Source organism: Polyodon spathula, chromosome 6 (assembly GCF_017654505.1).
Source record: "Polyodon spathula isolate WHYD16114869_AA chromosome 6, ASM1765450v1, whole genome shotgun sequence".
Lineage (NCBI taxonomy): Eukaryota > Metazoa > Chordata > Actinopteri > Acipenseriformes > Polyodontidae > Polyodon > Polyodon spathula.
In genome coordinates, this window is record NC_054539.1 from 70,618,418 (window position 1) to 70,635,380 (window position 16,963).

Here is a 16,963-nt window from a genome sequence, read left to right on the forward strand (position 1 = left end):
AAAAAGAGGTAAAAGAAATGCAGCTGCATCCCTGAGAAATCCCTCTCTCCCAGAAACCCTATCAAGCCATTATTAGCAAGATTATATTGAGAGCACTGTTCCACGGCAGACAGAGAAAGTGCTGTAGATCCGCCCAGACGTATGCCTTGCCATTTTCATTTGAATCAATTTGATCAGGACGGCTGCTAATTCACTTCGCAGGAGGTACCCCTGGGAGGCAGCATGGAAGCCTGAGGCATGCTGCTCTTGCATCAGTGCAGTATTCCTTTTCACAGGGGTAGAGTACCGCATACCATGTTCAAAACAGAGGAATGCTTTACCCCTCCCCAAAAAACATCTATTAGCAGTGAGCCATACACATAAAGAAAGAAATAAGAGGTTTTAAAAAAATGCATTTCTGTTTCTTAGTGGGAAATGCATTACCACTAATAATAGTGAAAAATATTAAATTACATACCTATTAAACAGACAGTGCTACCTGATTTAGCTGGAGACTTTGATTTGCAGAACTGACAACCTTATTATGCAGTGCACTTATTATTGATATTATTCTGCTCTCCGTTGCCATGACCACCGTGCAAGAGACATTTAATTTTCTCTCTTCCATCATCATTATCTATGAGGCCATCTGTTGTGGAAAATGAATTCAGACTCATTTGCATGACTGATAAGCATTTTTTTTTTTTATCTATTTAACAGAAGGTCATATGCCAGGGATTTGGAGCTGGTGAAAAAAAAAGATGTGGAGGAAAAAATATTGAGAGGATGAGTGGGAGTGCGTGTGTTAGAGGATGTATGTGGAAGTAAAACAGATCCCTTAGGCCTGCTAGCCTATCGTGCTGCACTTGCCGTTCCTGCCAGGGAGACATTTTCCCCCTCAGCCTCTGCATAGCGAAGAGAAAGGTGTTTCCTATATAGTCTGCTTGAAGCCCCCGGTTTTATCTCAGCTTTGGTGGGTGCACGTTGATTTGTTTTATTCTATATGTAAGCATTTTCTTAACAACATGTCCTTTTTTGCTGTGTGGGATCTGCAGTGTTCTCTGTGACAATGTGAGTGCCATTATATTTGCTCTGTTTACTATTGGAAAGTTAAAATGTTGTAGAAGGGATGTGCTGCTGTGCTGTTTCTTTAGCCAAATTAACCTGTTTTATTATTGTAAATGCCAAATATAGCACACAGCTTGATGCTTGTCGTAGTGTGATGTGGCAATTTGCATATTTTAAACACTGGATAACGTCTGTCCTTTTTTTTTTTTTTCAGTGGTGGCTTTTTGTTTTTTGTTTTTTTTGAATCTTTAGCAAGTTGCAAAATTTCTAAATGCACTCTTTCAAAGCATTGATTTGAACAATGATCTTAAATCATCTTGCGTCTTTATGTTTCACGGCTTTGTGTATTAACTTCAGAGTGTGGAGGACTTCTAGTTATTAGGAGTTTCCGCAAATAGTTAAAAGTTGGTGAAAGTTTCCTTGATACATTATTAAAAAAAAGAAAAAAAAACTGTAACACAAATATTAAAATAAAACAGTTTATGGGGAAACTAAAATAAAAACAGTTTATAGGGAAATTAAACATGTATTTAATTATGCAATACTGAATTACCCATCTTAATAGAAATGTAAGATAATAATATGTATCACCTGCATTTTCTGACTTAGTAGTTTGATGATTTGGCTCTGTTAAAAAAATCAATTGAAATGAATTTAAATAATGCAGTGTCTTTAAATTGTGTGAATATGTATTTTTGGGCTTATCTTTAAAAATGCAGTTGTATATAGGCAAGGTGATAGCAACTGTAAATTGATATCTGAAGTATTTCTCTTCTAATTTGTTAACAGGAGTTAAGTCAGATTTTTATGGGGGAACAGTATGCATGCAGTATTTTACTGAGTAAAGCCTAATGGGTAGATATGTTTTGTGCATAACCTTGTTTGAAATCTTCTTTAAGAACAATAGTAAATATTATTTTTGACTGCTTTTGGGAATGTTTTATAGCTTACTTTACATTTTGTCCCCCTTACTGGACTTTACTGGGTCATTGCTGTTTCTGTATTATGCTGTCATATTAAACAATAAAACTATGGCCATCCAATGAATTTCAGATTACAGAAATGATTTAGCCAAATTTGCGAACGATAATTACCAAGCTCGAATTTCTCCCTACCACTTTGACATTTGACTGCTTCTAATTCACTGATTAATCTCATTAGTGTGATTACAGAAGGATTTGTAGCCAGCTGCCATTGTGCTATCCAGTCTATGGGCTTGCCACCTCGGTCCATTGGCTGTGATTTATCTTAAGCTTGCATCAGTTACAGCAGTGTCTTGGTTGCTTCACTTTCCCATTCAGCACCAGGAGCTGTCCACCGCTGAAAGCAATTACATTGAGCACTGGCTGGCTGGTGTACATGCAATGTGAAAACGAGTCAGCATGTTAACCCATTCTGTGCTATTGTCCTCATTTGAGGACAGGCTACTTCGTCATTTGTAGTAATTTGGAGCTGGCATCTTCCTGTTATTTAAATGGTCTCTTTAACTATATTGTTATGATAACTTATTCTAATTTTGTTAATCACAAATGTTAAGTATAATGTAATGTAACAAATTACATCAATATAGTTTGTGTTCTGATTTAAAAAAGAAAAAAAAAGAAAGGTAATTTGGTACTTAATGGGTTAATGAAGCTGCCCACTAGGGTAACAGTACAAAGAGCGCTTTCTTCTGACAATTATACATGTGTCATCTGGCATTGATTCATTTTGTCTGTGAAAAGTATGGTCCATTCGAACCACTTAAAAGAACATTTACTGGTACTGATTTTTAAAAACTAATATTACTTTGGAACCTTTTTTTTTCTAGTCAGATTTCTGCAATCAGATGATTTTTTTTTTTATTATTGACAGTATTATTATGCTTTTAAAAGAAATAAAGAATTAGAAAAAAAATGTGTTTTAGTGTATAACATACCTCGTTTTCAATTTCATTCTATTTTTAGTGCAATTTTCAATATGTATACTACATTGACTGATATTTAGTATTTACCCCAGAGGCGTTAGTCATAAAACATTCCATGTTGTTTTTGTCTTTTTTAAGATTGTCATTTTGGCAAATGATCTGAGAAGAAATTATCTGAGATAATTTAGTGAATATACTGTTACTGTGCTATTTTTTTCTAATGCACCATTTGTTGTACTGAATAGAGACAAGTGATGTGTAAGGATGTTTCAATAAATTAGATTTGGAATAGTTTTATTCAATAAGATTTGTGCATGGTTTTCCTGAGGTACAGTGCAAGCTAATACAAATACTGTCCTTGTTTTTTTTAGGTACTGTATTTACTATTGTATTTAATATGTTAATGTGTTTATTATATTTTTTTCAAAATGATTTAACTTTTAAATGACTGCAGAATATTTTTTCAATGTCTGTTTTAATTAATATTTATATGCATGAAACTGTTCCAGACAGTCGTAAATAAGCCAATAAACTGTGCTTTATCCTACAGTGTATTGCTTGACTACAGACATATATTTAATCATAGATAATCATCTGTATTACCTCAGTATGACATAAAAGCTGCTTTTGTTAAAGTTTACACAATTGGCAAATGCTATTTTGCATTTTGTGTTAATTATCTTAATTATAAACCAGAAAAATATCAATACTATATTAGTGTTTATCTGTGATTTGTATACAGCAGTAGGCTAAGAGAATTAGTATTAAAAAGCAGAATATACTTAGTCTTAAATATATAATACAAGACATATATTTTAGAATATTCAAGTTTCTCAAATTTGCTAACAGGCTAATTTCTGTGTTTGTAATCTTTAAACTTACAATTCCTACATAGTCTATATAGTTCACTGTATGTAAAAAATTAAAACCAGCCCAAAAAACCAGACTGAAAAGAAAGTGGGAGTTTATAACCTTTGTTGTTAGGTTTAGGATCCCCAGGCACTACAATAAATACAGCACTGGCTGCATCTGATATACGTGCATTGCTCCAGAGATTCAAGGGCCTATTGGAAATATTGCATGTTGCATCATAATGTGTACAGCTATAGAAAATAACAACAAAAAAAAAAAACTATACTCCAGGGATACCAAAGCAAAAACTCCAAACAAACACAGCAGAAGAGTCTAGCATGCCTACCTCTTCTCATCCCATTTGCAATACAGAATTCAGTCACAGCTTAAACATTAACACTTCACTCAGTCCATGGATGTGTGTGGTGCCAGTTGAAGATGCAAGCTTAGACAGGGTAAGTCAGCAGTGCTCTGGTCTCAGAGGGATCTCATGATTCATGCATTCTGTATACAGTACCTCGCTTCTCTGTCTGCCACTTCCTTAAAGGTAACAATTCAGCAGCCATAGCAATGCTTTTGCATTTGTCTGTGCTCTCATTTTATTGGAGTCGTCCTGTTCATTTTTTTTTTTTTTGCATTGCATTCAGGCCTATTGGTTGCCTGCTTGGAACTATCATCGCTTCTCTCTCTCTCTCTCTCTCTCTCTCTCTCTCTCTCTCTCTCTCTCTCTCTCTCTCTCTCTCTCTCTCTCTCTCCTTTCGTGTGGTACAATAATTAGCATACAGATGAGTGGTGAACTCCACTGTGGGCATTGAGAGAAAGAGAAGACTCACAGGTGAAAAAAGTTTATTAGAAGACTGAAATTAAAGCTGGTGGGATTTTCCTTTTTTCCTTCTCTTCTGGTGAGAGTTGTGTTGTGCTTTTGCTTGTTTGTCTGGTTGTAACAGTTCGTTCAGGGGGACGCTCTCAAGATGGAAGGCAGAGAGAGAGAGAGAGAGAGAGAGAGAGAGAGATAGTGGTATCAGACTTATGGCTTGTCAGGCGCTGGCATAGCTGAGGATGCTAAATGAAAATGCATACATAGCTTAATCAGTTGGGGACAGTGTTCTTGTAATTTTGTTTGTCTTCAATATTGTGTAACCTCAAGGTAAATATATTTTTTCTCACAATGCTGGGTGTTGTGATGTGATGTTCAGTGCTTCTCTGTGAAGGAAAAGTAGAGTAAACCATGCATGCACTGTTGGTCATTAGTTTAGTGAAGACAACTTGACTCATAAGTAAGCAGTACCATTTTAAAAGTAATTTTAAGAAAATTTAGTTTTAAAAATGGCTTATTTTTAAGGACTGTTTGTTTTCAGCAGAAGTGTTTATAATGTGTTGGAAGGCAGTGTTGATAAACCATTGTACAGTAGACTGCTGTAGTTGATTCTTGTTGGTTGCAGACTCATTCAAAGGGTTTATGTGCTGCAGTGTTTATGTCGAGTATATGAGAGGGTTCATTTTATAACATTCATTTTCTCTGTCCAGTGGGCAAGCAAAGGTATCTTGTTTGCATGTGCCTGTATTTCATGAACTGCCATTTCTGCTATATTTAGATATGCGTCAATGAACACTGAACAGGGGTACCTGTCTCCTGCTGAGGAAGGTGACAAGCTTTCTTTGCGTTTTAATTAATTACCCTACCACCTTCATATTTTTTATTTGGTTTGTTTAGCTTATTATTTCTCTAATAATATGGCACTGATCTATGTACGACAAATTAAAAACCTACCTATCAGTCATTCTCCCGGGGTCCATACCAGCACTGTATGGGGACTATATGTAAACAATTGCATTATTATGTTACTGTGATCTTTAGACTTATACTTTTCTGAGCTGTATTTTCATGCTTCAGTGCTTGTTTAAAAGTTGTTCGCTAATTATAGTCACTAGAATGTGTAACGGTTTTAAAAAAGTAAAGTATTAAAAAGTTTAAGGCACAATTTCAATAATTATGTTTTAAATGTTTTAAGCTTACTGCATACAGTATCTGTAGACAAATTGTATACAACATAATACTTTATAAATAGATTTTTAAACCCATTTTATAGGTAGACAGGAGTTCAAACTATCCCAAGAGGTTTACAGATATCTATATTTTTGTCACAGGCAACTGAATGGTCTGAAAACACATTCAATTAAATTGTATACATACATGGTGTAACAATGGTATATATATATATATTATATATTATATATATATATATATATATATATATATATATATATATATATATATATATATTATATATATATATATTTTTTGTTTTTGAAATAGTTTTTTTAACCAACTTTCTAAGTACTGTACACCGCATTTAAAAAATCTCAAATAAAGTTCTATTTCAGTTTTAAAGTGTATTTTAATATGATTTATATTTTTAAACAGCTGATAAGCAATATTTTATCTGCAAGTTTGTTTTACACGGCAATCATGCATATTACAGACGACAACAGTGGAGACCGTACTGTGTTTCATTCCAAGAGCTCAATGATGTGTTTGAAACATAGACACGGTTATCATGAAATCTGAAGTGTGAAACAAACTTGTTGGTAATTGATACAAGATTACACAAAACGAAATGCTGTAACTGATTAAAAAGTAAAGCAATATCATAATTGTATTAAAGAGAATTTAGGCGCATTAAAGTGTTGTAAGAGCACTGTCTCTAATGGCAATAGCAGTTTTGTAATATTTCTGATATCATGCAGGATGTCACACAGGCAGCAGTGTGCTGTTGGGTTTTCGGCAGTATGGGAGAATGCATAATTCACTAGCACTGCTGACACAAGTGAGATGTGAAGAGTGTCTGATCATTGAGATAAACCTGCAGCCTCATGCTTGCGTTTATCTATTTCTACTGTTCTTCATCAGCCGTACATGCTTGCTTTTAGTTAAAGTATATAAACAATTGATCATTTTAATACAGCATGTAATTCCTAATCTGCTGTTTTAACTCTTTGCCAATTCAAGTGGTTACATCTAAACATAGAGAGTAAAAAGACATGGGAAAAAGTAAAATTAAAATGAAAATGCTTTATCAGCACCAGCGTGTAGTCACTTTAGCGTTATGATACAACACACACAGCACCTTTCATAGTAGACCACCATCATAAAGCACTTTACAGAGGTAGGCTGTAAACTGTGCATTATATGCAGAGTCACTTACAATAGGATATTGATTTAACATCTCATCCACAGGGTGGAGCACAAGCAGGCTGAATGACTTGCTCAGGGTCACACAGTGAGTTAGTCAGTGACAGGATTTGAACCGGTGACCTTTTAGTTATAAGCACTGGACTTTAACCACTGGACCACTGGTTGTTCTGGTGAACATCTACAGTTAGTGCACTGTGCATGCACTCAAAATATATCCTAAGTATAGTATACACGTATTCACAATGAGTTTTTCAATGTCCTATTATAGAAGTGGAACTTAATCTATAACAAAACCCATATGTATGCAGCTGTGGCACATTTTATAATGCTTTAAGGTAAACATTTAAATATTCTAAAAATAAAAAAATAAAATCTGAAATGTTTAGTCTTTAAAAGTCAAATCCAAGTTGACACAGATACTGTATTTTAGCTTTGTGATTACATAAATAATAATGTACTGATAGGTTTCATTATGCACCAGTGTATTGCAGAATTGAGATATTCAATCATTACTATTATTTCAATCAGTAAATCTGTAACCCTATCGATAACTGTGGTGCTTGATCAGTTCTGTGAATTGTACTTACCTTGGCTCACATTTAGATGTCAGCAACTCAGATCATCATGTTTGCCAGGGAGTGTAGTCAAACTTGGAGCAAACATCTTCGACATATTTTTTAAAGCCAAAGTTGATAGGATGAAAATATACCAGAGGTATTAAAGCAGCGATGGGGAATCCTGGCCCTGGGGGGCCAGTGTCCCCCTTGGCTTTTGTTCCTACTATGCCATAAATTATTTAGTTAGACCAATTGTTACCAATTATTGGTCTAATTAAGTAATTTAGGGCACAGTTGGAACAAAAACCAGGAGGGACATCGGCTCCTCAGGAACATGGGTTCCCTACCCTTGTATTGAAGGGTTAACTTTAACTTTAAAAAAACTCCAACAAACACACAATTCTCCAATTAGAATAGGTACATAAATAAACCTGTCTTGAGCTCACGTCAAAACTTGCCCTCTGTGGTGAGTGATTTCTTCATATGTCAAACAAAATGATTGCACAGTAAGAAGATGTGGGATGGAGGGATTTAGCTGATCTGTTGCAGCCCTGGAGAAAATCATTACTCTTGCAGTGTGTGCCCTGCATTACGAGCTGCGAGCTGGCTATGTGAACCTCCGCTTCAGACAGACTTCATTTTTTGTTGTTTTTTTGTTTAGAAGATTTTGTTATTTGACTGGATTTTAAAAAAGTCATTTTTAGGCCTGTCCTTTCCAGAGAATAGCTGTTAGTCCTCAGTGGACTTTGCATGTATTTTGCTTGACTGATTCAGACAAAAACAAGTACAGTAGTGCACACAAAGTACCACATTGATCAAAGACCTAGAGCTGCATAATACTGTTGCATTGAAGCTAATGTAGCTAATGTGTGTTTCGGCAGTCATGAACCCAAGCAGGGTTCTGGTCTTTTTTTTCTTCCTTTTTTCTTTTTTATAGACTGCTTGTCATCTGACTAAGTTAATTTAGCTGCATGGAGTGCTTTTTTGATAAGACTTTTAGGCACCCCAGGATGTTGCTTATTACACAATCATATGACAGCAAAGTCTTACATTAAACACATTTGGATCTGCACCTTTTCAGATCATAACGATCTTTAATTTTCCAGACAATGTAAGCCCAGCAGACTTTCAGTAATCTTGGCTTGTTTGTTTGCTTAGCCAGTTAGCACAGGGAACTAGCATTTAAATAGCCTCAATTTTGGTGCACTGCAAAACTGATGATGATAGGCTTAGTGAAACAACAGCAAATATAATATGTGACTGCCTAAACTGGAAGGTGCGGTGCCTTGTTTTAACTGAAAACATAATCTATTACCACAACTAGCCAATTAAAAATCAATCCAAACTTTAAAACAGGATCATAACGGAACTCCACCGAGGGTATGGCTTCATGATTAATGTGCACTCTTACCCTATGACATAACAAGGCCTGGAGCACACTAATCATCTACAAGTGTACACCTATGGTTTTATTGTGGCAATCAAACTATGTCAAAAATAAAAATGCGCATGAGCTATAAGGAGTTTGTTCAAACATGATAAAGAGGAGATGAGCAGTGTTCTAGGATATATGAGGTACAGCTGACCCCCTTCATGTTACATATGTGTGTTTGTGTGTGTTTTACATTGAGCAATGCTTGTGCAATGATACTATGTACTGTAACTTTATAGGACTACAGCAACCCAATCTTTAAACTCATAGTCCGGTATGTGTATGTGTGTTTTGATTAGTTTCTGAATTAGAGGACACATTCCATCATGGCTTGTGACCAAGATATTACAACCTTATTTCAAATAATCAATGTTTAATTATGGACCTCATCTTACATGGCATTTGTCACAAAATGTTTAACTCAAAGAAATGCAGGGGAGCTTCCGTATCAGTGCTGATTTAGTGTCAATGCTGGCACACCTCGTCTTCCTTCCTAATGTGTATATAGCACTTATCAAGAGTAGTAAGGAAATTCATAACAACCCCCATACAAATAAAACCTTCCATAGCATCTTGAGCCATTCCTGGGTTTATTCTGAGATTCACTGAGTGTACTTGAGCCTAATTAAACTATAGGGAAAGCACAGATGAGCCTTATCAAGTAAAACCTGGCATGGTTAAAACTGTTATGCAGTGGGATTCATATTACCATCCTGCATTCTTTTTTGCTATGCTTGTTATTAGGTGGTCACCCAAAGCACGAATAAAGTGCATATATGTAGCATTTAATGCAAAGAAGTGACACTTGAATGTCAAGTTGAACATTGTTTTAATTAGAATGTTCCTTCCCAGTCCAATTCATGCTTAGAATAGGGTTTTGTAATGCAGGTCAACATGACATGTACATTATTTGTAAAGCAATAGTTTTATATCCACGTCAACTACATTTAAAAGCAATACAGGTTTTATCTACAGAAGCACACCACAACGCTCATAGATTTGTATCACATTATTGGTATTTGTTGTGAATGTCCTTGTTGCTTTTTTCCGTGGTTAACTAATTTGATCATTTTGCAGGCTTGATTATTCATACAAGAGGCCTTAAAGGTGTAGATTTAATAAGCGTTTAGAAAGCAGAGCCGTGTGGAATTTTAGCCATCTACTGAAAATCTAGTGTATGCTGCAATGTCTTTGGTAAAAACAAAAGCAACACTTGATTGATTAATTAATTTTATTTCTGGGAGGAAAAGGATGAATTCTTCCCTTTTCCAATGTAAAGTCTCACAATCAGGACTGGTTTAGTGATTTACAGACACACCAAACGCTGGTGACTAGGTAGTGAAATTTTCTGTACAAGCTCATTTTACTTTCTAAAGGTGAAATGACTAGACATATTTTGCTGTGAGTTGCTCACATTAAAACCAACAATTAAAAAAAAAAAAAAGAGTTGTAACTGCCTTGCTGGCATAGAGGAGTGGAATTGCGTTGGGCACATTATAGCTGAACCATGAAGTCCTTCATGTTGGCGAGGAAGGCTTGTTTTGGTCCAGGCTGTAGAAATAGATTCAGTGATGCTAAAATAATTGATATCAATATCCTAGTGAGAGTAATTACAACTCATACTTACTCAAATAGATGTATGTACAATGCAGTTATCCTGAAGAAAAATAGAAACCCTAAACAATGTGTTTTTGTCTATTGGCTGGTTTGCAGAATTAGCTGATAGACATGCTCTGATGAAAGCTTTTAAGATCACATAAGGCACATTCATCAGGTTATAAAATGTTGCTTCAGCATAATTACTACATAAGAGTAATTGATGCTATTGATAAAACTAGAACAACAGGAAACTCCAGAAAGCAACCCTGGGGGACGTCCTTACAATAATTACAATAATCACTTGTTGAATCCTGCTCATACTTGTAAATTATACTTAACTGTCCTGCTTCAATATGAAAGGGTCTGTCAAATTATGTGTTGAGGAACTGAATCAAAGGTTTTGAAATGGTGTATGAAAATTGGAAAAATAAAATAAACATTGTCATTATCCTCTTGCGACCGAAGGTGTCTATAGAATGCATTTGTAATGTTCTATATGTTGTATAGGAGGAAGCAAGAGGCCTGGCAAAAATTTACGGCTTTACAATGCTCTGCTATGCTGTATATCACAGTAAACTGGCATAATATTTTAAACATGTAATAATCAAGGTTTTAAAACTGATTTTCTTACCTATAATTAGCACTGTAACATTCTCACAAGTCTCAATACCTACTGCACAAGGGGTACTTCTATAGTGTGGTGGCAGGATAAACTAGCTTCTACGAAGTCAAAATTAAAATAAAGTCTGAAAATCCAAATTTTATATAGCAAAATAAAACGCTGTTGAGCAAATGAGCAGTGAGGGGATTATATTTAAAGGTTTTGTTATTATTCTTTTAGTTGGTGCATGCCCCTACAATTGTTTTAATAAGCCATGCTGTAATGATTTAAACTTTTAACCAGTCATGACATGTGGTACCTAACTTTATTAAGCATCCCCATAGTTATATGTGTTAGCAACTCCCCACACCTCTTAGTCCAGAGACCATTTGAGGTACAGACTTCATATTGGCAGGGTTCTATAAACAACTCAGGCAAAATGTGATGGTGCCCTTGTGCTTGACTTAATGTGTCGCGTGTGATTTCCTTAATGCGCTTTTTTTATTTATTGATGTTAAAAAACAACCACTCTTTGGCTTCAAATTATGTTAATGCTATATGTTTTACAGTCAAATCTAAATTATAGGCATCATCCAAAAAAAACCTGACCATTTCGCTCTGATATTTCCAGCGTTCCAGCAAATTTCTAGCTCAAATAGAATTACTGTACTATATTTTCTTGTTAAGACTAATCCCTTTTTGAAGACGTTCACACTGTAGATGACTATTAATATCACGAAACTATTTCTAAATAAAGTATGTGTGTGCATGAGAGAAAACGTGAGAGATTACTGAGTGTGTATAAGCAGACTATGAAAAAACTGTGGTTTAAACTGATGCCACCAAAAATAAGTGGGTAATACCATTATTTCCATTTTGGCCCAGCAAAACAGCTATTTAAAAATAAAAAGAATATCTATCTCTCTCTCTCGCTCTCTCTCTCTCTCTTTCTCTCTCTCTCTCTCTCTCTCTCTCTCTCTCTATATATATATATATATATATATATATATATATATATATATATATATATATATATATATATATAAAAATAAGAATTTGTGTCAAACAATGATGGTAAAACACACTCCCCCAGGAAAAGATTGAGAAAATATGAAGTAGAAAAAGAGGCACAGCAAATTTAGAGCAAGGCACCAACTACTGTTTTCTTCTTAACAGAATCAACCAGTAAGGTCCAGGGAGACCATACAGACTACCTTAAGGTTTTGAATGTAATCTAGATATACGAATCCTGAGGCAACTAGGCCACAATCTCAAATCTAGCATGACAATAACGCAGGAAAAGCTCATGCTATATGTAACCATGCACCCCCTATTAATCAGGGCCAGTTGTCTATGGTGTGGTGATATTTGTTTTGCTGTCCTCAGTTTATGGGTGTTGTAAACTATTGTACTTGTTTCTATTATCTGGGAACTAGTAATGGACCTGTTTTTTACTAGTGGTCATTTTCAGCCTCAGCCAGATCCTGAAAAAAATATGTCTAATTTGAGATGATTCTAGATGATGTACAGTGTGATATTTAATTTGAGATGATTCTAGATGATATACAGTGTGATGTCTAATTTGAGATGATTCTAGATGTACAGTGTGATGTTTTAGATGATTCTAGATGATGTACAGTGTGATGTTTAAATTTAGATGATTCTAGGTGATGTACAGTGTGATGTCTAATTTGAGATAATTCTAGATGATGTATAGTATGATGTTTAATTTGAGATGACTCTAGGTGAACAAATAGAGCTATAATAAATCATAAATAACAGATACAGTAAGTAATCACTTACAAATTACATAAATAAAACCCATAATGTACTAACTTGTACTAGTTTGTGACCACCAAACTAACAAACAAAAAAACAAAACAAAAATAACAAGTTTGCTTTTCAAACCTTTATTTTAACACTAGAAGCGCCAAAATTTCGAACTACCTACAAGCGCCGCACTGGTCATTTTCACCTGTGGCGTTTTAAACTGCTGTGATATGATAATGTACCTTCCGTGTACCCGGTGATGAACTGCTCATGATGAATTGTTGGTGATAAATTGTCATAGACCTGTATATAGCATCATGTATGTTCAATATACCTGTATAAAACATCATGTATGTTCAAAATATCTGTATATAACATCTTGTATTTTTTTGGTTAAGTTTTGAAATGCAAGGCAGCATAATCATACCCAAAAGATACTTTGCATTTATAATGAGGTGTTATGCTGCTCAAAGCTGATAATATTCAGAAACAATGATTTTAAAAATGAGCTATGAATTCCCAACGAAGTGTGGCAAAACTGACTGAAACTGTACTAAGCCAAGCCTCTTTTTAAGCACACACTCACACACTTGTCACTCTCCTGATTTTTTCAGGATCCTCCAGATGGAGATTTTGGTTGAGTTTCTTTCTTCTTTTTGTTTTTACAGACAGGTTCTGGTGTTCATGTAAAAGTCACTGACGGCTGTTACTTCGTCATTCGCAACTAGATTTCTAGCGCCTTGATACTGTCTGAAAAGAGAAGGGTGAGAAGCTGCATCCTGTCAATGCAAGCTGGAGTGGAGTAGCACATAGGTAGAAACTGACAAGGGAGATCAGGATGTCTGAGACCTGAAAAAGCCTGCATTCTTACCACCTTCTGAGTCTGACACTGTCAACTCTTAGAAGGAACTTGATGGGTGACCTCCAAGGTCAGGTGAGAGTTTACTACTCTGCGGACATTGAAGATCCTCTGGAACTCTTTGATAGTGAGGTGATTTCAAGTCTCCCTACCTTTATAATTCTAACCATCCTGGAAATAGTTTCAAAACGCACTTTAGGGTAACATCAAACAAAGTAGAGGGAAGGTCTCTTCTTTGAAATACATGAAAACACATGTTTAAGTTAAAAAACCAGAAATAAACACAGCAGATATGCAGGGTGTTTATTTCTCCTTTTTTTTACCCGAAAGACTTTATTATTTCATTTTTGAGCAGAAAGCTTTGAAAATCAGAACCTCTCCCCTCCCCTCTCCTTCCCTTCCTCCCCCTTTCTCACGTTAAAACTGATTGAACAGGTTCATGTCATTTCTATACAGATAAACATAAATGACAGAAATAAGCTGTAAATATTTTAGATATCAATGTGGGGAATAGCTCTGTTTCAGCTTGGTGCCTTTTTAATTAGAATTTTTTCAAAAGAAAAAATAAATCTAGCACTGAGGGTGTTTTTTCTTTCTTTATTAACCTGTTTGAGATTACAAGGCCTTTTACCCTAGTTTTAAAACCATTAACATTGGACACAACATGTGTCTCTAATTTGAAGTCCTGGTGCATCCATTGCCTTGTCTTCTGTATTAAACAGGCAGGATGTTTTTTTCTCTTGGTGAAAGCTGTACTATATACTGGTATCAAAATAAAACATTGGCTAGCTCCTTGTTCATTTCTATCTTTTCTTCTGGTTTGAGGGAAGTTGTGAGTCACAGATGTAGTGGTTAGTTGTCGTCATACCAGTCATTAAGCAGCACGAATCAGGCAGGAGTAGACTGGGTTTGGGTGCATATTGTTGACTGGCACTGTTCAAAGCAACCGTTCGAACCAAAAGAGAGCAGAATATTACTCAGAATCTGAATCACATAGAGCATTACTGTCTGCATTCATTTGAGATGAATGCCATATTTAACTAGTTAGGCTTTTTTAAAAAAATGTATGGACTGTTTTCCAGTAAAGCACCACCAAGTTTAATTCATTGGCATCTCATTTTCATATGAGTTATGTGAGGATGTTACACCAGAGTAAATATACAAAGCAAAAGCTGAGAAAAAAAAAAGAATAATCATTTTTGTACAGTGTCATTCCAGAAATGACCATAGGATTTTATGACAGCAGCCTCATATGTAGAATCCCTACCCACACTGTAATGAAACCTCTCTCTTTAAGACATGCAGGGGATGTTTATTAATTAAGAATGCTTGTCTTGCCATGCACCTTCCAGTGTTTGAGGCTTGGCCCCTAAGATGCAGAATGCCTTTATCTTTAAACATCAGGAGAAAGGTAAATACAGTGGGAAAGGAGTGAAAAGACAGGTGTTCTTTATTGAAGGTTCATACACATGAGTGTGCGTGTGTGTGCATATGTGTGAGGCACTGAATGCTTAATTAGATGCCAGCTCCAACTGTGCTTTACTGCATTGCACCCTAGTTTTTTTCCAGCTGTTGTTTGAGTGGTGCTTTTATACAGGGAGAAATTTGTATGCAGTATATTTCATCAACATTTCAATAAGAGAAAACTTCTAGAGACACATTGGTTAAGAAACAGTTTCTTCTAATTCAACTACCGCTAAACCCTGGTCACATCCAGAGGTAATTATTTAATAGCAGGGATTCCAAACTGATTGTAAAATGATTAGCACGCTGGCTGGTTAGTTGTGTCAGAAATAATTGTAGCCTGTCAACTGGTCTTCAATGTACTGTAGATTTTTGGGAGACCTAAAGGGTTAAACAGCTGCCGATGACTTTGAACGCACTGTAGAAATAAACTGTTCTATTCATACTAGTAGTTTTTTCATGCATGTCTTGCCCCATAAACATGCTTGACTTCTGCATGCTAATACCTGCTTCAACATCCTGGTGTCTTCCTTTATAAATGGAAACACAATTCTATGTGTTTGTGACGTTTGGTTCTGATACTCCCTTTTATCAAATATAGTATATCATTTTTGTCATTCTTTTTTTTTATTTGAAGTATGAACCTCCCTCCTCCACCACTAACAAAGAAGACTTTCACTATACAAATTCTCACAGGGGTAAACAGTAAGTAGCAGGGTTCCAAAAAATATAGCGTTCCATGTCCCCACATGTTTCTACAACTATTTAAATAATGTAACTGTCATTTTTCTTTCCGTTGTTAACATCCTGACAACTTTTTACACTTACAACTTTAAAGTCTGTTTCAAAGCTCTTTTTAAAATGCCCGCTCTAGTGCACTGATAGTGTAAGGATTATATGGCCCACATTGTCAAACAGGTACCACAGCAATAATGATCCAACATGTGGTACGGAACAGAAAAGCCAGAGCACTTGTTATGTTTTTCATCACTCTTCCTGCAGTGATTTAGAGGACAGATCTCAAACCCCAGTGTACTAGGATGTACACAATGAAAAGAAAAATGACAGGTACGTTATTTAAACATTTGTAGCAACACGTTGGGATTTATAATGCTATATTTTTTTTCATACTCTGCTACTTACTCTTGAAGGTATGCAGAGCCATTGTTCTATGCATATCTCAGCCTTTTGTTTACGATAAAGGAAACAAATCTGCATCCTCTTTTGAAAATGGGAAAAAGAGGAATAAAAGAAGAATGAGCCTTTACATTATTTCTACAACCTGCAGTAAAATTAGAGAGCTGAAATACTTCTAATTTATGAGAATTATACATGAAAGATATGTACAACATATCGAAACGATGGGCAGCTGGCTCTTTGAGCTAATATATATATATAATGTGTATATATATATATATATATATATATATATATATATATATATATATATATGTGTGTGTGTGTGTGTGTATATATATATATATATATATATATATATATATATATATATATATATATACACACACACACACACACACACACACACACACACACACACACAGTTGTATAATCTCATTCTATGCACTCCCTTCTAGTACCAATTAAAAACGTCCTTGGCTGATGAACACAATGGCTGTTGACATTTCACTAGGATGGACATGAATTAATATTGTACACACA

General features: G+C 35.2%; 1 protein-coding gene across 8 annotated transcripts in view; it reads left to right on the forward strand.

Moving 5' to 3' along the window:
* The first annotated feature begins 674 nt into the window (after nt 1–674).
* LOC121317554 (myelin transcription factor 1-like protein) overlaps nt 675–16,963 on the forward strand; it is a 112,972-nt gene continuing 96,683 nt past the window's right edge. For 6 of the 8 annotated variants that reach the window (XM_041253617.1, XM_041253621.1, XM_041253624.1 and 3 more), the window contains exon 1: nt 675–952. The gene's annotated coding sequence lies outside the window, so the exon portion shown is untranslated. The other 2 variants (XM_041253619.1, XM_041253618.1) reach the window with 2 other exon arrangements.